This window comes from Oryctolagus cuniculus, chromosome 2, assembly GCF_964237555.1.
Source record: "Oryctolagus cuniculus chromosome 2, mOryCun1.1, whole genome shotgun sequence".
Classification (NCBI taxonomy): Eukaryota; Metazoa; Chordata; class Mammalia; order Lagomorpha; family Leporidae; genus Oryctolagus; species Oryctolagus cuniculus.
Window position 1 is genome coordinate 150583256 of NC_091433.1, and position 26540 is coordinate 150609795.

The following is a 26540-nucleotide window of genomic DNA, read 5'->3' on the forward strand; positions in this document are numbered from 1 at the left end:
CCTGAGGGCGGGCAGGGAAGCAGGAGCAGTGAATCCCATTAGGATGGGGGTGGAGCCTGGCTCAGGTAGCTGGGCCATGTGGCCACCTGGTTGCAACTGTGCCAGTTTCCTAACAAGGTGGTCCTTGAGTGACTGAATAGCATAGCCCCCAATAAGGTAGACCAAGAACATTGAAGGCCTGATTGAGATTTGATTGGGAGAACAGTGCTATACCTGCTTCATATCAAAAACAAATAAGTCAATATTCTTAGGATTCAAGAGCTATCTGAAAAGTGAATGAACTCAGTGGGTCCCAAAAGCCTCCAACTGGCCATTGCAATTCCAAGTTACCTTAGTAAAATTTAACTGTTTTTGAAAGCACTGGGCCAAACTAAAGCCATACTGCTAAAGCACATGATCAGCTGCAGTTAATCTACTTTCAATCCCAGTAGACTGAGAGTTACCCATGGAAGAAGCAGAATCAAATGGAGAAAGGATCCAGGAGTAACAAATTACTTTCACGTACATTCCTCATTAGAGAGCCAAAGGGTCCCACATGCAAGCTTTGCTAAAGAGCTAAAGGGATTGTTCTGTGCAATTCTTATGCAACAAACCATGAAAAAGTAAAGGAGATTCACAAAATAAGTGAGAATATTTCACTGGAGAGCCATGTTGTAAATCCCCATTCCGAAAATCCAAGAACACTTCTGTGCAGGAAGCATCTCCTTGCTTATCAGAGGGTCAGATATTAAATCCCCATTCAAATAAGCCAAGAATAGTTCCATCCATCAAGAGTCTCACTAGAACAGAAAAGAGGCAGGACAAACCGTGCTTAACCACAAAGAAACCATGAAAATCCCAATATAAAGGAATTCGAGCAACTCCCTATAAAGCTACTATGCACAAGTGGTCAGAGCACTAGATTAAGAGTTGAGTCACCACCATGGATCACAATTTATCCAGCCAGGAAAGAAACTCGAAGGAGTGACCGAGTAAAGGCGGTGGAGCCTGAGGGTCCATCAGCACTCCATCTAAGCCATGGCACCAGAAGCTGTCAACAAAACCAAATCTGAACTCAAGGAGAGGCTTTAATTAGAAGAAAAGATTACAATAGAGAGAAGGCCCCCATTTGAAAAATTTGAGCATATAAAAATCAAATAGCAAAGGCTTTTTTTTGCTTAAGGTGTTCAGAGGGACAAGTGGAGTTCAGCAGAATTTTTAAAGAGCAAGTTCTACGTTCTACTTCCAAGAGTAACAGTGACATGAAAGGGTCTTTCTGTAGCCAGCTGATGTTCAGGAGAAGCTAAAGATGAGAGACAGGTCTATTCCACTTGGTACTTACTCCAGCTTCAGGTCCAATGGTGGGATTAGCATTGCTACACATTTTGTTGCTTACTCAGACTTCCACAGAGTTCAGGGGCCAGTAGGAAGTGAATCCTTGGACAACAAAGGAGCCCCCTCTCCAGCTGAAAAGCAAGCTTCCCCTGGCTGCCTAACAAACTAACAGCCTGTCATAGTTTTTTGTCTACCTGTTGTGCAGTAATGCGCAATCCCACAACAGTCCCTTTGTAGCTAGGAAAGAAATCTGGGGAGCTCTCTCCTGACAAAACAGAACAGGACCAGCTGAAGTCAATCTATAATTGGAGCCTGCTCAGACCAGCTCAGAGGGAGGGAAGAGTTATGCTCAGGTTCATTATCATGTTAAGTGAGGTGCATTATCATATTAAGTGACTTCTCCAAGGGTGTTTTAGTAGCATCTTTGAAGATTGTATATAAAGACGTGATTTGTTAAGGCTCCTGCTCAGAGGATTTTCCCCACTCCTTTCCCGGTACCTGTCAGGTCTGTTATACTGTTTCACCCAGTTCAGCTCAACTGCCCTACCTCCATAAATCCCCAACCTTTTTCAGTAAGGAGAGATTGATTTGGGCCTTAACATGACTTGCCCCTTCCTCCCATATGCCTGTAGTTAATAATAAATGTTCTCTCTCTCGGAAAGTGAATCCAGTCTTTTCATGATAGTTGCAGTGAGCCTGCAAAAAGGGAGACCTGTCCAAATCAGGGGAAAAGCCTGCCTGGAGTTCAGTCCAAGGAAGAGGGCAAGAAGTGGCAGTTGTGAACACTTGGTCACCTCTAAATATTTCTTCTGATGTTTGTGTGAAAATTTCTCTAGAGCTGGGGTCAGAAAGCATCTTGCAGACCAAAGGGAAGACAATGATTGTGGCTCTGTGGCCTTATGGTTTCTGTTACAACTACTCAGCTACATGACTGTAGCATGAAAGCAGCACAGACACCTACAGAATGGATGGAATTCTGCTCTGTGTAACTTGATTTATTAGACACTTGGCCAGATGTGGCCCATGGACCCTATTCTGCCAACCTGTACAGTATTGTGTTTTATCAGTCAGGAACTGAATTTCTCGAAATGTGAGAAAAAGCACAGTAATGGCTTACACTCCCATCCTAATAACATCAGCCTATTTCTCATTGGCCAAAGCATTTCATAAAGGCACACATAACTTCAAGAAGGTGTGAGAAATATAGACATTAAGCATATATAACTCTTAAAGAACTTCTTATTTGTGATTAAGAAATATAACCAAATTCTAATTTGAGTTTTTTTTCCTTTTCTAGTACATTTTCGTTATAAAATCCAAAAATGGAAATTCAGAGTACAAGAATAGACCAGATATTATAACGGCCTGTATTTAACTCAAGTTCATATGAGTAGGGTACAATATCATCAATATTAAAATTGAAACATAAAAAATTGCTGAAATACTTTTATTTTACTTACTCATTACAGCATTTGCCATGCAGTCTCAGAAAATGAGTTGATTTATTGATTTAGGGAGAAAAAACACTAATGTCTCAAAGACTATGATGATAAGAGAAAAGCCTAACACATTAAGGGAGTTTCAAATCCTGAGGAATTTACATGAAATATTTGAACTCAGAAGGTTAGCATTTATAAATTGCTTTTCAAATATATTTGCAATGAAAGAATGTGTAGGGGCACTATAGACTCCTCATACTTCAGGCCATGGAAAGGGTAACATATGTCTGTTTTTCTCACTAAGGCTAAAGCTGTTTGGAATATCATTGGCTCATTTCCTAAAGCCCTCTTTTTTTGCTCATATACAGATTTCTGCATGGAAACAATTCATTCTCTGGATGTGAAACTCCCCCATCTTCTTAGCTAGTTGAACCATTTGTATGCTGGTCAGCGCTAGAGTGAGAGAAATCCCCTCGGGCACTGTGCTAGTCTTTTTAAGACCAATCTTATCTTTACAAACATTTCTTGATCTGTTTTATCATCCTACCCTGGAGAAGATGGATTTTATTGATACTGTTTTAGGTTAAACATCTTGCTTGGTTTAAAACAGCACACAAAGATAATGCTATACTCTTTAATCCTATATTCTTTTTAATTCTTTTATTGCTTTGAGTTCTGTGTTAATTTTTTTGTATTGCTGTATTTTCTATCTTATGACTTTGCCATATATTATTTGTTAAATGTATTGTAAAAATATTTGTTAAATATTTGTAAACCAAACATTCAGGGAAACTGTTTTGGACTAATTAAAAAAGGTTCAATACTATGGTCAATTTTTCTTTTTTACCTTTTAGCAATAATGACTGCTTCATTTGATGGTTATGTGGGTGAACTCTTATCTTTCACTTCCTATTTTGAAAAGCTATCTCATATCTATTGTCACTTATAATCTATTTAGATTACTATTTTAATAAAAATATAATAAATAGTAGGGGTAATACATATATTTGGACTTGAATTATTAATACTAAAATTGAAACATAAAAGATGGCTAAAATACTTTTATTTGACTTACTCATTACAGCATTTGTCATGCAGTCTCGGAAAATATGAGACTCCCTCAATGTGTTAGGCTTTTCTCTTACCATCATAGCCTATAATCATTAGTGCTTTTTCTCCCTAAATCAATTGAGGCTGCAAAAAACCTCCTTAGCCATAATCTGAACCAAAAATAGATAAATAAATAACACTCACTGCAGCTTGTGTTCCTGCTCTTGATCTGTCTTTTTTTCCCCAGTTTTCCTCAGCTTCTATAGAAGCCAAGTTATAAAAAAAATTTCTTCAGCTTTATTTTTCGGTTAGAGTTATATATCATTAGGAGTATTAAACCATAGAAAACTTTAACTTTCAAACTTTTAGGTAGGAAGTTAGAAATTAGCCTATGTGTGTGTGTGGAAAGGGCCTGAGGAAACTGACATCTGCAGGAGTCCAGCATCTGCATTGCTGACATCTATGGCAGTCCAGCTCTGCTCTGCAAAGTCCTGCCCAGACCCTGGTAACCTTCCAGGTGGTCCCAGCCCTTCCCCCAAGGAAAGCTCCCAGGAGAATTATCTCTCCTCAGGACCAAGTGGGTTACCTGCTTGATAACAGAGTCCCGGAAGACCCTCAGAGATGCTCTGGGGGACGTCACTCTGCTCTGCAGGCCAGGTGGTTGCTCAGCAGAGAGCTTAGAGGGCAGTTTTGTTTAGACTCCAGGTTTTTAGGGGAGTTTCTTTACACCCTCCCCCCTTTCCACCAGAACAAAGGGTTTGTTAAGAGCAATTAGCAAATTCCTCCCCAGGTTTGCTGGCACTGGGCGGAGGGCAGAGCATTCAACCATGCAACCTTGCTTTCCCCCAGTCCAAGTGACTGGGTACTCTCTCTCCATACGTTCCATTCTGATGGATGCCCTATCCACAATAAAACCTTATTACTTTGCTCTCTGTCTCACGCCTGAATTCTTTCTTGTGTAAAGACGAGAACCCCACAACTTCCCTCCCGTGAGAAACTACCAACTAAAAGAAAAAAAGTCCCATCACATTTTCACTTACCAACATGATTTAGTTTGTAACTAATCCCATCAAACCATAGAATAAATGTTTAAACACTTGGATGGTACCATCCAAATATTCTCCAAAGCATATATGCTCATGTCTCATCCATGTTTCCACTTTCTTATATAATAAGTTATCTATCTGAAAGGAACTAGAAATAAGTTCAGGAGCATGAAATAGGCAAGTAGATGGTTTTTCAAAGACTAACAATATTCCATTTTTAAAAGTTGCTATGGGGGCCAGTGCTGTGGCGCAGGGGGTTAAAGCCCTGGCCTGAAGCACCAGCATCCCATATGGGCGCCAGTTCTAGTCCTGGCTGCTCCTCTTCTGAACCAGCTCTCTGCTATGGCCTGGGAAAGCAGTAGAAGATGGTCCAAATCCTTGGGCACCTGCACCCACGTGAGAACACGGGGAGAAGCTCCTGGCTCCTGGCTTTTAACTGGTGCAGCTCTGGCCATTGTGGCCATTTGAGGAGTGAACCAGTGGATGGAAGACCTCTGTATCTGTCTCTACCTTTCTCTGTATCTCTGTCTTTCAAATAAATAAAATAAATATTAAAAAAAAGCTGATATGAAAAAGAGTATTATGGCTATATGCTTACTGCACCTTGTTATTTATAAAATGTATCCTTGAATGCATTTGTTATTCATCTTCAAAACTCACCCATCTTCTGGATAATAAATTTAAAATAAATAAATAAATAAAATTTAAAATAAATTTCTGGGGCCAGTGCTGTGGCACAGCTGTTAAAGCTGCCATCTGCAGTGCTGGTACCCCATATGGGCACCAGTTTGAGTCCCAGCTGCTCCACTTTTGATCCAGCTTTCTGCTATGGCCTGGGAAAGTTGCAGAAGATGGCCTAAGTCCTTGGGCTCCTGCACCCACATGGGAGACTGCAAAGAAGTCCCTGGCTCTTGGTTTTGGATTGACACAGCTCCGGCCATTGTGGCCATATGGGGAGTGAACATGTGGATGGAAGACCTATCTCTCTCTCTTTCTCTCTCATTCTCTCTCTCTCTCTCTCTCTCTCTCTGTCTCTGCCTCTGCCTCTCTGTAAATCTGCTTCTCAAATAAATAAATAAATCTTTAAAAATCAATCAATACGTAAAATAAAATAAATTTCCTAGGAATCTGGTACCAACAAGGTATCCTAATTACTGTGATTTATTTTAAGTCATTTTAAAAATGACAAAGAAGCTACTACTTTCTAAAGAGTTTTTTCCAGTTTTTCTCTCCATCCTTACGAATTTTCTGTTCTTCACCAACACACATTTTTAAACCTTGTTTAGAAACACTCATTCTAATTTCTCACTACTGTTGTTCAGCCTTTGAATACACTCACTGTGTAATGTTTTTCTTCTTTAGTTTATGCCTCTCGTCTCCCACACCCAGATTTTTTTTTTATTTTAAAAATATGTTCTAATCTACCACCACACCTCCAATTTTAGGAAATTACGTCACTGTAGTAGCTTTTTACATGCTTTAGTACTTAGAGGGTAGAAATCTCTCAGCTCTCTCTAATTTTAGTCTCCTGTAATTCTTAATAAAATCCATCAAAACAAATTAAGTAATGCATATCTACCCTGACTCCCTCAAAGGTGCAGTTCACTTGTGTCTAGATGCACATTAATTTAGATTATATGAATTAATCTGTGGAGAGTATATAATATATAGTAACTTGTACTCTACAAGCTGTAGACTATATAAAGGTATATTCAAATTTTAAAAAGGAAAAGAAAATTCCTAGTACCAAAAGGGAAAAAGTCTCCTCTCATTTCTTTCTGAGAAATTTTTCTTTAGAAAACTAGTAATTCTAAGTTCTTTCTCTGTCTCTTTGAAATATGTGTAATCTTTTGAAGAGCAAAATAGGACTCTTGCTGGCTTTAACACACAAGGAATGTCTTTCTCAAGAACCAATGAATCATCTCTTTAAAATGTAATTCTCAAAGAGATAGCATCCCTACCCAGCACTACCCACCCCTTTCTATAAGAGGATAGGAGCCTAACTTCAGCGAATACCTTGCTCCAAATTGAAAAAAATGGCCTTCTGTCATAATATGAGTTTATTTTTCCTTAAAGCCAATTAACGCAAATGACTACCCTAAATACCATGTGAATCTAGGATAAACCATGCATGAAAAATATTACTATCAAATCTTTTTTACTCGAAGAATAATTATTTATTTTGAAAACAGACAGGCAATGGGTAGTATCTGCTTAGTAATAACAGAGTGAAATTTCTGTTTTTGCAGTCTCTCTAATGGATTATCTATGATGTACCTCTAATTCAGGTTTGATATAGAATAATAAAACTATTTTCTTTCTCAGATAGCTTTTTGTAGGAGTTTCACTGTTTTCTTGGATGACAAAGATTTTATTTTTAATTATATATTTCCTAGCAACTAACAGGAGCTATTAAATACAGTAGAGAATATAATGTAAAAATACTTATAGAGAGACAGAGACAGGGAGACAGAAAGAGGAGAGACCTATTTTCTCAAACTAATTCTCTGTGTGTTCTTACATGTAAAGGGATAATATGTGTACTTAGCTCACAAACTGTTATGTACATAAAGAGACAATATTGTATATGTAAAGTATTAAACACGGGGAATGCTTTTATTATAAATAAATTATAAAACTGTTATGAATTGTAGCAAGGCAGGGGGCATCACTATTACAGAGTTCTAGAATCAAGAGGAATCACATCCATTCCTTACTAGATTAGTTAGCTTTCATTACTTTAATTAAAATGCCCAGGAGGAGTCTTATGGGAAGGAAAAGGTTCATGTTGCCTTACACTTTGGAGGTTCACTGTTCAGGATCAGGTGGCTCCATTGCTCTTGCATCTGGTAGAAGTTGGCTCTGGTAGAGTGCATGCAGAGTAACCATCAAATGGCGAACCAGGAAGCAGAAGGAGAAACTAGGCTTAACCTAATAATTAACCTTATCATAAGTAACTACCTTCTGAGGGCAAGATCCAGTGATGTGAAGACTCCCATGACATGAACCTCCCATACAACATAGTTAGATCAAGTCTCTACCCTTATCCCTATTAAATTTTTTTAATATATATTTGAGAGGCAGAGTTACAGAGAGAGGGAGAAACAAAGAGAAAGTTCTATTGAGTGTTGACTCCCTAAATAGCTGCAAGGGCATGAGCTGGGCTGATCTGAAGCCAGAAGCCAGAAGACAGGAGCTTCTTCCAGATCTCCCACATGGGTGTAGGGGCTTAAGAACTTGGTCCATCTTCCACTGCTTTCCCAAGCCATAAGCAGAGAGCTGGAACAGAAAAGGAGCAGCCAGGACATGAACCAGTGCCCATAGGGATAGTGGTGCCACAGTCAGAGGCTTAGCCTACTAAGCCACAGCACCAGCCCCCTTGCTAGCTCTTAACAAAAAACTTTAGAGGTTAAGCATCACCATAAGTTTGGAAAATTAAGTTCTGTTCATTCCATAACATTCTGCCCTGACTCCACAAACTCATTCAAATATGACATTCGAAAATTCCACGTCTGGAATCCTGAGCACACTGTGGTGGTGTTGGGTTCCTACAACTTGGGCATCCTTGGCCCTGCAGCTTTGCTTGTCACAGCCAGTGCTTTAGTTCTCACAGTTGGACATCCCATTTCTGCAGCTCCACTAGGTATTGCCCTGGTGAGGGCTCTCTGCAGCATCTCCAACCCTACCTTTCCACTAAGTATTGGCTTAGTAGAGGTTCTTTGAAGTGACATTGCTCCACGACCAATCTTTATGAGTGCTAGTTTGTCCACAACACCCTTAGAAATCCAGGTAACTGTCTCCAAGCCTCAAGGGTCTTTTGAACTTTGCCCCAAAAGCTGTTCTGTGAGACTCCATGCTGATGCCTGCAGCTTTCCCAGGGTAGCCTGCCACAGCACTTGCAACTCTCTCAGCAGGTGTCTCTCGTTGGTCACAACAGCTTGAACTGGGCCAGGCAGGTTGCTGATGTGAGCCTTCCCAAGTACATTAGTGAATTTTTTCAGATGCCAAGCAGCTGAGGCTCAAATCAGTGTTTCAATATGGGATTCAAATATTATTAACATGAGTTTTCTTTTCAGTCGATTGATATGATGCATTGAATCATGTGGTTGTTAAACGTTGAAACACTCATTATTAGTGGGATCCATCCCACTTCAATATGTCAAATAATTATTTTTGTACATTTTGTGGATTCAGTTTTTTTTTTCTTTTTTTTTTTTTTTTTTTTTTTTTTAGGAATAATGGAATAGGACCGTGGTTCTATTTTGTTGGTTTTCGGAACTGAGGCCATGATTAAGAGGGACGGCCGGGGCATTCGTATTGTGCCGCTAGAGGTGAAATTTTTGGACCAGCGCAATACGGACCAGAGCAAAAGCATTTGCCAAGAATGTTTTCATTAGTCAAGAATGAAAGTTGGAGGTTCGAAGATGATCAGATACCATCGTAGTTCCGACCATAAACGAAGCCGACTGGTGATGCGACAGCATTATTCCTGTGACCCGCCGGGCAGCTTCCGGAAAACCAAAGTCTTTGAGTTCTGGGGGGAGTATTGTTGCAAAGCTGAAACTGGATTCAATTTTATAATATTTTGTTGTTAGTTTTGCAAATGGGTATATGAGATATGTTGGTTCTATAATGTTCCATTCATTACATGTAGTTTCATTAATGTTCTATAATGTTCCTTTCATTAAATGTATAAGGACTTTAATTAGTTTGGTCTAACACTGATTTCATAGAAACTAATTTCTCTTGGTCTCTATTATCTGGAAGATTGTATAGAAAATTGGTATTTCTAGGACTTCCATTTAGTTCTTTTTTATATTTTCCATTTCTCTGTTGAGGTTTTTGCTAGTTTTTATTTATTATGATCATATTTTTCCACACTTCATTGTGCATAATTACACTATTTACTGTAAAACTCTTATCTATTAGTTCCAACATCTGACTCATCTTAGGGTCTGAATTCATGGATTGCCTTTCTCTTATGAATAGTTATGTTCTCATTTTGCATATGTTGAGAAATTTTAAATTACATTCTGTACATTATCTACAATATATTTTAGAAACTCTAAATTTTATTGTGTTCTTCTGATGAGTATATCTTTTTTATTGCTTTTTCTTCAAAAGTAGATAATGTGGATAAATTGCACACACTATGACCCTATGTTAAAAATTCCTCCAAACTGTGTGTGTATATGTATGTGTGAGTGAGTGGTTGTGTGCATATGGGGGGTGGGGTCTGTTTAAGCTTGCCTGAATTGTGTGGAATCTTCCATATGAACTTCTAGTTCATGTCTTAACCAAAGTTTCACAAAAATTTACATCAAAGAATTGAGGTTTTCCCTTTCAGACTCTCTTTTTTCTTGGGTGTTACCACTTCAGTTTCAAGATGTTCTGGTTTCCACAATAAATATGTGGTCCAATAAATCAATACATTTTATATTGGAACTGTAAAACCTCTCCCTAGACTAAAAGCTTCAGGCATGGGAGACTGACTCAGGGTAATTTCCTTCTTCAAAATATTTAGACCCCTCCTTTCTTTCAATATCTATAGTCACTCACAATGCTGTCTAGTAGAATTTTTTTATTTATTGCCTGCTACTTTTAGTTGTCAGAGACAGTTTGTCTGATGTGAAATCATGGATATACAAGAAATAAAATTCTCAGACTGCCGATTTTTTAAAATTATTGTTGAATAACATATGATGAATTTAGGGACTATATATGTAATCATTAGTATCTTTTATAAGCAAAAGCAATCAACTCTATTTTGGATCTTATGCTTCTGTTTCTTATTTCTTCTAATTTGTTACTTTGGCTACAGTTTCCTGGATATAATGAGAATGATGGATAATAATTTAAATCTTTTTTTCTATTAGAGGTAATAAATCTTGAGCAATCTTTTTCAACTTAACTATTAGGCTTCTAGTTTATATGACACACACACAAACACACACACACATATACTTTGGTAGAAAACCTCAACAAGATGAGTTGCTCAATTTTGGCTGATATGATATGTTTTAACCATAAACAGCATAATTTGTTGAATTCTGTTGCACTTGGGAAAGGCACGTGACTTTTCTCCTTAGACAATTTTTGCAGCACATTATATTACTGTATTTCATGGCATTAAATAATGTTAGTTTTTTAGGGATAACCAAGGTTGTGAAATATTTCTACAATAAAATTATAAAATATTAATGATAGAAGGTACAAAAAATGGAAAAATCTTCCATGTTCATAGACTGGAAGAATTAATATCAAATTGTTCATACTTCCCAAAGCTATTTATAAATACAATTGATCCCAATCAAAATACCCAGGACATTCTTCACAGAGCTAGAAAAACAATCCAAAATTCATATGGAAACATAAAAATTCTACATAGCCAAACAATCTCAAACAGAAAAAACAAAGCCAGAAGCAGCAAGTACCAGATTTAAGACATACTACAAGGCTGTTATATTCAAAAGAGCTTGATACTGGCACAAAAATAGACAGGTAGACCAATGGAGCAGAATAGAAACCCTAGAAGTTAACACACACATCTAAAATCAACTAATTTTTGATGAATGACCTAAAATCACTCCATGGAGAAAGGATAGGTCTCTTTAGCAAATGATGAAGGGAAAATGGGATTTCTACATGCAGAAGCTTGAAAAAAGACTCCTATCTTACATCGCATAAAAATCTAAAGACCTGAAGCCATAAAATTACTTGAGGAAAACAGAGAAATTCTACAATGCATTGGCTTAAGGGAGGACTTCTTAGATGAGACCCCAGAAACACAGGTAACAAAAGTAAAAATGGACAAATGATATTGCATCAAGTTAAGAAGCTTCTGCACAGCATAGGAAATAATCAACAAAAAGAAGAAACCAACAAAATTGGAATAAATATATGCAAACTATGCAAGTGATAAAGGATTTATATCTAGAATATATGGAGACCTCAATAAACTCAGAAACAAGACAAACAACCCAGTTAAAAAATGGGAAAAGGACATGAACAAGTACTTTTCAAAGGAGAAAATACAAATGGCCAACAGACATATGAAAAAATGCTTAGGATCATTAACCATCAGGGAAATCCAATAAAAAACATACATTACCCCAATTAGGATGGGTATCACCCCAAAATCAAAAAATAAAAAATGCTGGTGAAGATGTAGAGAAAAAAATTACCCTAATATACTGTTGGTGGAAATATGAAATAGTAAAACCATTATGGAAGATTGTATAGAGATTTTTGAGAGAACTAAAAATAGATCCATCATATAACCCAGTTGTCACACTTTTGGGAATATATGCAAAAGAAATGAAAGCAACATATGAAAGAGTTATCTGTATCCCCGTGTTTATAGAAACTCAATTTACAATAACTAAGATATGGAATTACCATCTATGTCCATCAATTGATGACTGGATAAAGAAAATATGGCATACATACAACATATAATATTAGCAATAAAAAAGGATGGAATTGATATTTGCAACAAAATGGGTGCAACTGGAGACCATTATGTTAAGTGTAATAAACAAGACCCCTGAAGAAAAATGTCACATGCTTCTTCTCTTATTTGTAGTGATTAATATAGAGAGGATAAAAATTGTATAAATGTCAGATCATTTGATATAAAGTTTATAAATAGTGCTTTGCTAAATAATACATTGTAAATAACATACTCCAGTCTCATACAGTAAAAAAAAGAAATGGAGAGGGAGGAATATTGGGGAAAATCAGAGTAGTACATTGGGTGTTAGTTATGAGGATGATCAGATGCCAAACTCATTGACCTATACATTTTAGTGCATTTCTTGATTTGTATACTATATTTCTATAATTTGTAAAGCTAATTAGACTTGGGTTAAAAAATACTGGTACTTGATAAATTTTAATAGCCCTTTAGACTCAAATATTGTGTAAACATTTTTAAAGAAAATATCAAGTAAGAAGTATATTTATCTCCATTTACACAGAGTTAATTCAAATCAAATTAAAACTGAGGAAAGATCTTTGAGTAGCTTATTAATCATGTGAAGGGAGATCTCTTTTTATATCAAAATTTTCAAGAAGAAAAAATATTCAGCTTATTGGCAGTTTCTAATTATTGCAAAAAGAAAATGTTAAAATGGTTTCCATGTGTAGGTGTCAAAAAGCACCTGCAATCTAACCCTTATGTGAAAGTATGGGTTAGATTCTTGGCATATCCTTTCCCAGTGTGGAAAAAAATATACTTTGCATGTGACATAGTCTCCTCATCATTTAGAAATTTGATTGCAAATGTGTTTTAAATTATATTTTCAATTATGATCTTTTTCTGTTGTGAAGGTTAATCCTGTACATCAATTTGGAGGGTATGTCTAATTACAAAATTTATTGAATGGCGGCCGGCGCCGTGGCTCACTAGGCTAATCCTCCGCCTTGTGGCGCCGGCACACCGGGTTCTAGTCCCGGTTGGGGCGCCGGATTCTTTCCCGGTTGCCCCTCTTCCAGGCCAGCTCTCTGCTGTGGCCAGGGAGTGCAGTGGAGGATGGCCCAAGTGCTTGGGCCCTGCACCCCATGGGAGACCAGGAGAAGTACCTGGCTCCTGCCATTGGATCAGTGTGGTGCGCCGGCCGCAGCGCGCCAGCCGCGGCGGCCATTGGAGGGTGAACCAACGGCAAAGGAAGACCTTTCTCTCTGTCTCTCTCTCTCTCTCACTGTCCACTCTGCCTGTCAAAAAAAAAATTATTGAATGGCATGGAGGGAGAGAAAGAGAACAGCATACCCATCTGCTAGTTCACTCCCAAATGCTTCAATAGCCAAAGCCAAGACAGGCTGAAGTCAAACACTGGAAACTCCACATAGGTACCAGGGACCTCAAGTACTTGGGCTTTGATAGCTGCCATGGAGTCTACATTAGCAGAAAGCTGGAATAGGAAGCTGAACTGGGTACTATACTCAGGCACTCCTATACCACGCGTGGGTGTCACAAGCATGTCTTAAACTCTGTATCAAATGTCTGCCTTTGGATGGTATTTTGGAATGAAATTAACATTTAACGGTGGATTTCAGGTAAAGCAGATTGTTTGTTATGCTGTATTTGAGTTTTCACCAACTTGTTGAAAGCTTGAACAGAACAAATCAAAAAACATATCCCATGAAGCCAGCTCTCACACAAAAGAGAATTATCCCAACTTACTTTGCATATCACCTGTATCATCTGCTTTTCTGGGTCTCTAGTTTGCACTGCAGATTTTGGACATGCCTGCCACCATATTTGCATTAAACAACTTCTTGTCATAAATTTGTACATTTATGTAGATCATATTGGATCTGCTTCCCTGGAGAACCCTGACTAATACAACTTCTTTCTGGCATAATATGTAAGGGAATGGGATTATCTCTTCCTCAAAAGTTTCCAAAACTCACCAGTACAAAGATCTTGGCTTAGCATTCAGTATTACATTATCACCCATCTTATCTTTTCGCTAGAAATCTTCTAAAATTTTCATATATTGCATATATTAATTTAGTCAATTCTTATGATAGCTTATCTCTGATTCATATTTTATTATTCTTATGGATCTATTTGATATATATATATAATCTATTTTGATTTGATGGAAATATGATCACTTGATTTGGCATTTGTCCTATTCCTTCTCCTTTTCTTTTAGCATTACTTATTTATTGACTGATTTATGCTTTAGATTCTGCAAACTGATGATATTATCCTGTGAGTCCATAGTCCTTTAGGGATAGCAGCTGCATTGGTTAGAAATGTGTAGTCCAGAATAAAAGCATCATCCATATTCCAAATTATATATCCTAATGTGATTTTAGGAAGTGGGATGGGTGGTGGTTGCCTCAATGTGGAGGTTCTCTTTCATCACAATCTGAGATCATCAACTCAAGCCATCAAACCATTTTCCTGCATTCAACACATGCTCAACCAGCAGATTTCCAGTATGTCCCTAGGCACTCTGACATCCAGAATTGTATATCTGGGTTCAAATCACCTTGACAACTAAGGGCAGAAGGAATTATGGACAGGAATGAAATATTTGAGGCTGAACACTCTAACCCTACCATTTCTTGTTTGCCCATCAGCATACCTAATTTGGCAATCCCACAACTCTTTCTCTCCTCTAATTTGGTAGTTAATCTTTTGTTGTTGTTTTTGTTTATTTTTATTTTGTGTATTTTTGAAGTGGTGATACATGAGCAGAGACATCATCAACATTTAGAGAAAGAGAAAAAGGATGAATATTCTTCTTCTGTTCTCCATTTGTGCCTCAGGCTCTCTTCTAACCTGGCAGCAGGGATCTTCCAGCTTTTGCCTCTCTCGAGACTTTCACGTTCTGAAATCTGTCAGCTTCCCTCCTGTTTTTGTGGTATCTCCAAGGTTAAGCCTTGGGAAAGTAGCCAGCTTTTTATGTTCATCTTGTCAGGAATGAAGCCAGAATTGCTTGCCTTTTTTTTTTTTTTTTGTAGTTTTCTTTTTCTTAATTTCTTTGATTAATATGCCTTAACGTCTTCTACTGAGGCAATTTAAAAATTCGATCTGAGAAACAGAATAATTATGATTTAAAATAAATGGAATTTCTTAAACAGAACATAGAAGTTGAGAAGTGTTGATAAACATGCTTAAACACAGAATTTGAATCTATATTTCCTATATGACAGTAAAATTTGTCAAACTGTCCCTGCTTCATGAATGTACATTAATCCAGTGATTTTTTTTCTAGAGACCCTCTGATATTTCTTAGTATTTCATTCTTGATGATGACCATTGGGAGAGCTCTTTGTCCTGGAGATTCTAAATGTTCTGAATAATCCATTACAACCCAAGCTTCCTTATGGGCCTGTTACTTATTCTGGAGTGGAAAGCACTTGTTCTAAATTTTCTAATACTTTCTGAATTTTTCGGTTCTTGCCACTACTTAGTAATGGACATGGCAATTTATTGTTCAGAAGAATGAAAATAACATAAAAGCTGTTCTCCAAGAATGTAACAGTTTAAGGAAGCAAATTAAATTTTAAGTGCATATGCTGCAGAAACTAGTCATTTTGAAACTTCAGATTTACCACAAATTTACCACCCTTCTATGTACTGAAAGAAGTGCAGTGTTACCAGGATGGTAATTAAAGACATGAAGAATTTTTCTAAGAAAAAGTTAATATGGTGCATTGTTCCTTTTAAGGTTCTTTGGAAATGCAGCTTAAATCAAAGTGCAGTTAACCTTACTAAAGTTTAACATAAATGATCTAATCACAATGAAATGAACGAGCTCCTCAACCAAAATTGATCATTTATATGTATATGATATATATATATATATATATACACATATATATCAATTGCAGGGATATATTCTTCAATTACATCATTATGCCAACATCCTAGAATATGCTCATAAGATATAGATAGTGTATTCTACTATACACCTAGGCTATATGATATATTTATATTAATATAACTTATAGTTCCTAGGGCCATTTTTTTATTTGACAGGCAGAGTTACAGAGAGAGAGAGACAGAGAGAAAGGTCTTCCCTCCACTGGTTCACTCCCCAAATGGCTGTGCTGTGCTGATCTGAAGTCAGGAGCCAGGTGCTTCCTACTGGTCTCCCATGAGGGTGCAGGGGCCCAAGCACTTGGGCCATCCTCCACTGCCCTCCGGGGCCACAGCAGAGAGCTGGACTGGAAGAGGAGCAACTGGGTCTAGAACCCGGGGTGCCGGCGCCGCAGGCAGAGGATTAACCAAGTTAGTCACGGCGCCGCCCCCTCTTCTCCCAGGGCCTTATTGAGCCAAACAACATAAGATCAAATCAAATGCAAAAGAAAATGATGCAATGAAGATAAGTAAAAATGGTGAACGTGAGATAGCTATGCAAGGCTGCTTCCGTCATAATACAGCAAAATGTTTTACTGGAGACTTAGTAAGTGGTAGGAATATACTTGAACATATTAATACAAAGCATAGTATACTAAATTCCTAAACCATAGCATAGTTGCTTATTATCATGTATTATGCACATCTATAATTCTATCGCTATACTTCTATAAGACTGACAGTAACAGACTTCTGTACAGCAACATCATCACAAACATGTGAACAATGGATTGCAGGACAATGTTGTCACAACTAAAGTGTAGCCAGGCCATAGGGATTTCTAGCTCCATTATAGTCTTAAGTGACCAACACTGTATATGCAGTGTGCATGTGTGTGTGTGTGTGTGTGTGTGTGTAAACTCTAAAAAACTAAAACAATGGTATAGGGAACACATTGTTCTCAGATGATTCTGTAAATCCTCCTGCCTAATGCACCAAAAATAATCCATACTGTGAGTTTAGTCAGTGCAGAACTCCTCGGTCACTAGTGAGTTAATGCCTCTAATCATTCACTGACTGAAGACATTAACTTACAAAGCAGCTGAACTATGGGATTTGTTTTTCTTGAAAGAAGATTCCATTTTAACATCGTTCCATTAGGATAATGTACCAAGTTCTAAATAGTGAAACTTGAAAAACAATTTCTGTCCTCATCTTATTAAAAATATCAAATTTAGAAGCTGCATGGTACAAAGTATGTGGCAACCCTTTTATGTTAAGATTTTAGTGGATACAGAGAGAATACTTCCATCTGCACTTTCTTGCTCTTTTTTAATATTTGAAAGTTTATTTTCAGCGACTATATTCTCTGCTGTGAACTGCTCTACAATTCTCACATTACCCTGGGAAATGTGACTGTCAGCTATTTCTAAACCCTAGCCTTGTAGCTTTCTCCACAGAACTCTGTAGTTTGTATACCCTCATTATGCTTTAATAAGTTGCCTTAACATGATAGAATACATATTACTTAATCAAGGAGGTCTGGTTTACTTTCTGTGCTATCTCCCTGATAAATAGGGTGGTACCTAGGTCATAATTAATGCTTTTCAAATATATGAGGAATATGACATATCACAACGTTAGTTTTATACAAAAGCTTGACACATCATCATACCCATTATATATCAAATTAAGAGTGTTGAAAGCATTGAACTGAAATTGCAATTGGAAAGGTAACAACTATAGCCTTGAGTCAGTGTAGTTGACTTTCTTGTTGATTGCTCTGTGTGCTTTTGTCAGGTTTTCCATTGTCCACTCATATTACTCATATTTTGTTGATGTGTAGATGTGTGAGCACTCATCTGTCCCCAAACTTTTCACAGTGTACACCTTTTACCCTGCCAGAATGATTTCCTTGCCCCTTCATGTTTCATTTAAACTCTATAAACTGTGTATGTAGAAATATATTTAATATTTTATTTATTTGGAAGGCAGGGAAAGAGGCTGAAGAGAGGAAGAGAAAGGAACACCAATTTTCCATTTCCTCCTGCAGGAGGCTGAGATCTCAGTCTGGGTCTCCCATGTAGAGGCTCAACCTCTTGAGCCATAGCTTGTTGCCTCACAGGGTGTGCGCTAGCAGGGATCTGTAACTGGGACCAGAACTGACTTGGACCCAGCCACTATGATATGGGATGAGGGTATCCCAAAGAACATCTTTAACTGCTACACCAAATGCCTACTCCTATTTAAATATTATGTAAGTAATTCAATGAGTGATGTATTATCACCAGCCATAACTTGTGGTCACATTCTTTCTTTTACTAAAATAACTTAATCTGTAATCAGACTAGGATATGCAGTGGTTTTAAAGCATTAGATACCATTTAAAAGCAGAGAATCATCCAGAAAGAAGTAGGGAAAACAATGTATAAGTAACATACATGTCATACCACGGCTCATATACTCTGAGCAAAAGAAGAGGGTAATTGTATTAATGTTAATCATTTTAGGTTTTGAATGTATTGTGTATTTCTTTAATAGTTCTGGATATACAGACAAGAAATTCATGCTATTACAATATAGATTATAAATAGTACACTAGTCTCTGAGCAATTTATATGGTATGATTCTCCATCCATTGAATTAAATGTCTTATTATCAACAGAATAAAATTGAGGGGAAGTGTAGGTTTGCTCCAATCACTTAACATAGATTGGGGGAAAAATGTGAAGTTATTTTAATTGGAATTATTGCTTATCTCCAGACATCTACCCCCAAAAACTTACATTAATAATATATTAGAATTTTTATTTAGATATTTGAGAGGCAGAGAGAGAAAGAGAAAAAGAAAAGGAAAGGGAAAGGGAGGAAGGGAGGAAGGGAGGGAGGGAGGGAGGGAGGAAGGAAGGAAGGAAGGAAGGAAGGAAGGAAGGAAGGAAGAGAGAAAGAAAGAAAGAAAGAAAGAAAGAAAGAAAGAAAGAGAGAAAGAAAGAAAAACTCCAATTCGCTGGTTGACTCCCCAAATGCCCACAATAACAGGGGCTGTACCAGGCTGAAGCCAGCAGAGGGGAACTGGAGCTGGGTTTCCCACCCAGGTGACAAGGACCTAACTACTTGAACCAACAGTTGCTGCCTCTCAGGGTACACATTAGCATGAAGCTAGAATCAGGAGTGGAGTTGGAACTGGAACCCAGACTCTTCAGTACAGGATGCAGGCTTGTCAAGTGGTGTCTTAACATCTAAGCCAATTTTTGTGTTTTATTTAATCCTTGATAAGGAAATTCCCCATTTGTGTTTTGTCTGAAAAGGGTGATCGCTAAGGAAATAGGTGCGAGTACAGACCATAAAACATCAGGACAGCAGAAGATGTTATTCAACTTTGGTCTTGATACACATCTGACCTTTATGAATAATTTTTTAGATACCTTCATTAAACCCAGAGAATGGCTATAAAAGCAACTCTGGCTATTCAACAGTGTACTGTTGTGGTCAGTTCTGAAAAGAAAAGAAAAATATGCCATGACACTATACAGTTGTTTGAAATATGCCTATACATATGAGCAAGAAACCAAAAACATCAAAACTGAGCTTTTCATAACAACACGTCTATATTACATTACCACTTTTCCATGGCCTGGAAGTGATTATCTGATCTCTTTACTTCAAAGTAGAATTAATTAAATAATTAATTATCTAAGAAATCATCCTTTCAGTTTTACTTTGTGTACCTAGAATATTAGAACCAGAAGAAATTCCAAGGATCCCCTACTCTTGCCAAGTCATTTAACGTGTGCTACAACAGAACCTGGGAGAATAAATTACTCTGCCACATTCCATTCTCATTAATCTGGCAAAAATTTGATCAAAACCCTTAAAATCAAAACACTTAATTCTGAATCTCTGCCTTTTTTCAGTTTGTTTTGAATTGTCCTTTGTTCACGATAATCTTTCAGATTTTAGCCTCAATTTAATGCTCATCAAATTAGTATTTTATTCCCAAGAAATTGAATTGTTGATTTTTTTCTATGAATATAAGAAAAATCAGGGTTCCTTCCATCATTTTTTAAATTGATGATATTCTTAGGCTGGCGCCGTGGCTCAATAGGCTAATCCTCCACCTTGTGGCGCCAGCACACCGGGTTCTAGTCCCGGTCAGGGCGCCGGATTCTGTCCCAGTTGCCCCTCTTCCAGGCCAGCTCTCTGCTGTGGCCAGGGAGTGCAGTAGAGGATGGCCCAAGTCCTTGGGCCCTGCACCTGCATGGGAGACCAGGAGAAGCACCTGGCTCCAGCTTTGGATCAGTGCGGTGCGCTGACCGCAGCACGTCAGCCACAGTGGCCATTGGAGGGTGAACCAACGGAAAAGGAAGACTTTCTCTCTGTCTCTCTCTCTCACTGTCCACTCTGCCTGTCAAAAATAAATAAATAAATAAATAAATAAATTGATGATATTCCTGCCAAATATTAAAAATCTATTAATTTCAGGGGCTGACTTTGTGGCAGAGCATGTAAAGCTGCCTTCTGTGATGTAGTCACCCATCATGGGTTACCTGTTTGTGTTTGATAGCCCCCACTTCCAATCCAACTCTCTGCTAATGGCCTAGGAAAAACAGCAGATGATGGTCCAAGTGTTGGGGTCCTGCCTTCAACATGGGAGACCCAGATGAAGCTTCTGGCTCCTGACTCCAGGCCTGGCCCAGCCTTGGCTGTGTGGACATCTGGGTCATAATCTTATAACACTAAATCTTGAATTTTTCTAAATTTTAAGAAGTTAAGACATTTAAAACCTAGATCCTAACTCAATTTATTGAACTCCTCTTCACCACATTACCACAAGGACATGTCAAGACATTCTTCAATGATAGTTGTGCAAAAATGCCTCCTTTACATAGAACGCATTGTCTTCTTCTTCTGCAGTGCCTTTTTTCTCTCTCCTGGTCATTATTCTTTTTTTTTTTTTTTTTTTTTTTTTTTTTTTTTTTTTTTTTGACAGGCAGAGTGGACAGTGAGAGAGAGAGAGAGACAGAGAGAAAGGACTTCCTTTGTCGTTGGTTCACCCTCCAATGGCCGCCGCAGCCGGCACGCTGTGGCCAGTGCACCGCGCCTATCTGAAGGCAGGAGCCAGGTACTTCTCCTAGTCTCCCATGGGGTGCAGGGCCCAAGCACTTGGGCCATCCTCTACTGCACTCCCTGGCCACAGCAGAGAGCTGGCCTGGAAGAGGGGCAACTGGGACAGAATCCGGCGCCCTGACCGGGACTAGAACCCGGTGTGCCTGCGCCGCAAGGCGGAGGACTAGCCTACTGAGCCGCAGCGCCGGCCCATTATTCTTTTATATAATAGCCAATCATAAGCATCCTGATCAAGATGTTTTCCCAATCAGAAGCCCGTACTGATTCAATACTTGAATTCTTAAGGCATTTATTGCCTTTCTTATAGGCTACATCATTATTTTAGGCTAATTATGTTTTTATCCCCCCTCTTTCTCTCTCTCTCTCTCTCTCTCTATATATATATATATATATACATATCTCTCTATATTTATAATATATATCTTTATATAAACAGATAAAGATGATGGCATTTTTAATTAGACTGTGAACTCTGTGGAGTCAGAGATCATTTCATGAACTTACTTGCATTCTGGAAAATAGTGTAGTGTCCTGTAAACAAGAATTTCTATGTAAATGTTTACTGCTGAAAATATGAGAAATAAGAATCACAGAAAACATCTCAATGCTTTTACTCTCTTGGAATAGGAGTTCAAAATGGAAAAGGAGCAATGATAGAAATTAAAAATATAGAAGTAATCCATCAAATGTACTTTTAAGAATATAATGAAATCTATTAGCCTGCACATAAGAGAAAAATGTGATACATATTTTAAAATTTTAAAAATGCAGGGAATTGGAAAATTCTTATTTTTCTGTAAGAGTGCTCAGATTAAGAACTTATGAAGTACAACAAAAATACTAGAACTTGATCCAAAAAATATCATATAGCCACAAGCCATCATAGTCCACTATGATTTTTAAGACAACAGATTCGATAGTCAAGCCACCTTGGGTCTATACCTTAGCTCAGCCACTGGCTAACTGTGCAACTGTAAGTAATAAATTTGTTTTCAGTTGACTCTAATACAGCAGGATAAAAATATACACTATTATTTCTATTTCATAATATTATTTTGAAGATTGCACAGAGAGATCAGCAGAAGTGGTTACTATATTACCTGTTGGGACTCAGAAAACGACACTCCCAAGGGAAGGCATCAGAAGCACAGTCTGTCTCTGTCTCTTCCTGCCCTCTTCTTCTCTCTCGCTTCCCCAGTGGTAAGCCTTAGAAATGAGAATTGCTCTTCCCCAAGATGTGCCATAAGAACGGAAATCTCTCTTGCCCAAAGCCAGCCATAAAAACTAGAATTATGACTCCAACTTTCCCCCACCTTTCCTTGTGAGACTTGGCCATAAAGAAATTCCTTGACCTATCTTGTTTTACCATAGATCTGAGGCTCCCATTTAAGAAAAAAAAAATTTACTCTGTACCCAAGGGGGAGGAAAGCTAAACAGAGGCCAAGAAGAATTTGAACAGAGGGGCCCTGCTATGTTCCCCCTCAGTCTATTAGCTGGTCATAGATTTTCTTCCTAATCACATTTCCACACAGTTGACCACTCCTCCTCTAATCTAACCATGACAATAGTTTTCCCTGGGGCTTTAGGTCTTCATCCTGAAGTCTCCTGTGTCATGTAAAACAATCATTAAATAATAATGTTATATACTTTTCCTGTTAACTTGTCTTTTGTTAAAGGGTGTTTTCCTGACCTTTATGATGGGTAAACAAAGGTGGCACCTCTTCCTGCACATGCAAACCATTATCTAGAAAATATTCAGTCACTGGTAATTACTTGTTCTTTAGCCACAGGAACCAAGTGACATCTTTGTATAGTAAGTAAAAAAAAAAAAAAAAAAAAGACAGTCTATGGATTGATGTCATGCAATCTGATTGCATCATAGTGAAGCAGCATGTAATTAATTTGTAATAATTACAACATGAAATGGAAGAAACTGTTCCTGTTGTCTCGGGATCCTAAACTTCATACCCACGATGGATATGAAACTCTATGTTCAAGAGAACAGCTTGATATTTATAGAAGACTAAGCTGATCTATTTGCCTCATTCTATCTCAGCTTTTTTTTTTTTAAGGCTCAACTTTTTTTAGAGATGGTAGATGTTTTTGGAAGAAATGTGCAGGCAAGGAGACTCATGGAGGAAGAGCCTTTCATGCATGTCAGATAGGAGCTGGACAAAAACCTCCTGTGATTAAGTCACCTCCTATGTACTCCCTGGTTACATTCAATGACATGAAGAAAATTCCAGACCATCTTGTGCTGATACTCAAGCAGTGTGCGATAGAATTCTTAGAAAAGTTTGAGAGCAATACTCTGGAGTTTAAACATATTGAGGGTCATGGCTGGCTCTTACTAGGAAAAATCTGGAGGCAGGAGACAACTTGGGCAGAGGGACTAACGCAGGTGGGGACGATGGATAGAGGGAGCAGCTGCAGACTGAGGTGCAATCCCACCTCGGGTATTATGTACCTCAAATAATTTTACAGAGTGAAAATACCTCCTGAGATCTCTGAACATCAAACAGTAATAATCCCCTCAAATGTGATGGCATAGGTATGCTTGCCATAAGCAGGTTATTTAACTGAGAAGTGAAAAATACAAATACCACAGGTTTAGTCTCATCCTGTTTTCCTGCTCTGAACCTACTGCTTGCTCTGAGTTGTGGGGAATGGTTGGAGAAAAAAAAAAAAAATGAGGGAGGGGGTTTGAGAATAGTAAGGCAAAGGAAGGCCAAAGACAGCAAGTCCCCTTCCCACCTTCCCAAAGGTTCTAAAGAAAATGCGAGATGATGATCACTGATCTTGTTTCCTAAATGCAATGACCGCTGATTACAGTGGTTACAGGTGAAGAAACCCCATAGGTTTGTGGTGCTACCCAGAAAGCAGGGTGAGTGCTGCCATGGCAGGTTTGGAGCACTGCCACCCAGGGCCCTGGCTTATACTAGCGGTTACCTGGAGAGGTTAGGTTCCATAACTTGAAAGTGCACAATACCTAAAGTCCTTTGGAGTGAACTTTTCTGATAAGATATGGGTGACAGGAAGAGGTAAAGGGTATATTTTCCCTTCCTTTCTCTTGGATGCCATATTCCATACAGCTTCCGAAGATGGTTTGCAGAACCAAGAATTAGCCTTATTTGTCACTAAGCTGAAGCTACACAGGAACATATACCTTTATATTTGTTTTACATCATTTATACTTTCTTGAGTTCTGCCACCTTGGGATTGCATTGCCCAATAACATATTACTGAATGTACTTTTTAGGTTCATGCATTGTTTTCTATAACAGAGCTAGGACTATGACAAAGTAAGAATTCTTCTGAGATGATTACGTATTAGTAAATATATTAAAAATGTCTGCCATGTTCATAAATCATAGAGTGAAAATATCCATAAAAATTTCCTAGTAGATTCCAAGCACAAATTCAACAGCAGTAAATATACATTTTGGAATAAAACACTATATAAATAATACAAAATTCTATTAAATAAGAAATTCATTTCCACAAATGAAGGAAAAAAGATTTTTTCTAAAGCAACTACCTACACAATTTCAAAACTGGGCCACATTAAATAATTTTTAAAATATGAGTAGCCAATGGAAGGCCTGTCAAGGAAAATAATGTGAGATCATTGTATGTATCCCAGCTAATTAAATCACAATGGAAAATCAAACAGGTTACTCTGGAAAGATCATACAGTCACTCATATTTTAGAACTTACCAAAAGCATTAAATTTATATTATTGTTTTATCTAGCTGTTCTGTGATTAAGGATTTATCATTTGCATATAAATGATTTTTTTTCCAAAACAATTTTTTTTTTTTTTATTCCACAAGGCTGGAATCAGAAGGGTTTTGTTCTTGATTGAATTCCTAACACCTAGCTCAGCACTGGCCCATTGTGATGATAGCCATTAATGATTCAATACAATGGACCAAGTAGTCCTCCATGAATTTTACAGAAATCAATACATTTTATTCTCATAACAGCTTTCTTTAAAGTTGTATAGATGTATAGATATATAGATGTTATTACAAATGAGATTTCTACTGATGATATGATGTATCTAAGGTCAAACAGTAAATGATGAAAAAGGGATTTGGACTCAGATATTCTGATTCCAGAACTTGTACTAACCATTGACCTTTAATGTTTTTCATAAGTTCAAATCATACAGTTGTTTTTAACTATTACATGTGGAATGTTTGGTTTGCATTGCACACTTTTGTTTCTCCTTTCTGGTCTGCAAAATTGATAGCATGGAATTTCTCTCATGGTTCAGGACATGAATGAAGTCAATAGATGTTACTAGAAAGAAACTCCAATCCAAGCTTAAATTATGTCTCATTTGGGGATGATTTTAAGAAAAAAAAATGTAAGTAACAGTTATATTTAATTGAAAATGTTGCTGAAACTGGAATGTTATACAATGCATTAAGCTACCACTTGCAATCCCATCATATCATATGGGCAGTGGTTTGAGTCTCAACAGCTCCACTTATGACCCAACTTCCTGATAATGGCCTAGTAGAAGCAGCAGCAGATGTCCAAAATATGTGGGCCCGTGCCACGCTTGTGTGAGATCCAGGTGAAGCTCTTGGTTCCTGGCTTTGGCTACCCAAGCCATTGGTGGCCACTGGGGGAGGGAATCAGTGAATGGAAGGTCTCTTCTCTCTCTCTTTCGAATAAATCTTTTAAAAAATATAGTCTTGCCCTTATCTAATAAGCTTATTAAGGTGGTCCTAGTCCTCTCACAGGGGCGATTTAGAAGAATCTTCCCTGCTCTGCCCCAAGGAGGCTATTAGGACCCAAAAAACTGTGCTGATGAAGTTCTGGAAGAAATTTCAGGATTTCCATGTCTAGGAAGCAATCCACTCTGAAATATCTCAGAAGGGAAGGGGAAAGAGAAGAAAGCCCACGTTCATCTGGAAAAAAAAAATGAACTCTAGTCTGAGTCAGCTGTTTCCTGAGATGCCCTGCCTGATCTAACTGATGTATTTCTCTTCAGAGTATTACTGTAAATTGCTCCTCCATCATCGTGTCAGAAACACTTTTTGGACCCCCAATTACATGAAAATGTTTACTCAGGTAAATAAAATATACTGAAAAATTGGGATGTGCCAAGATTGCAAAAGCGATTACCAGGAGGCCTTTAAAAAAGTGCTACGTTCCATTGGCTCTTTTTATATGTAACTTGATAGAAGCAGCATGTCACTCTCAATCAATAATTTAAAAAAATTCTATTA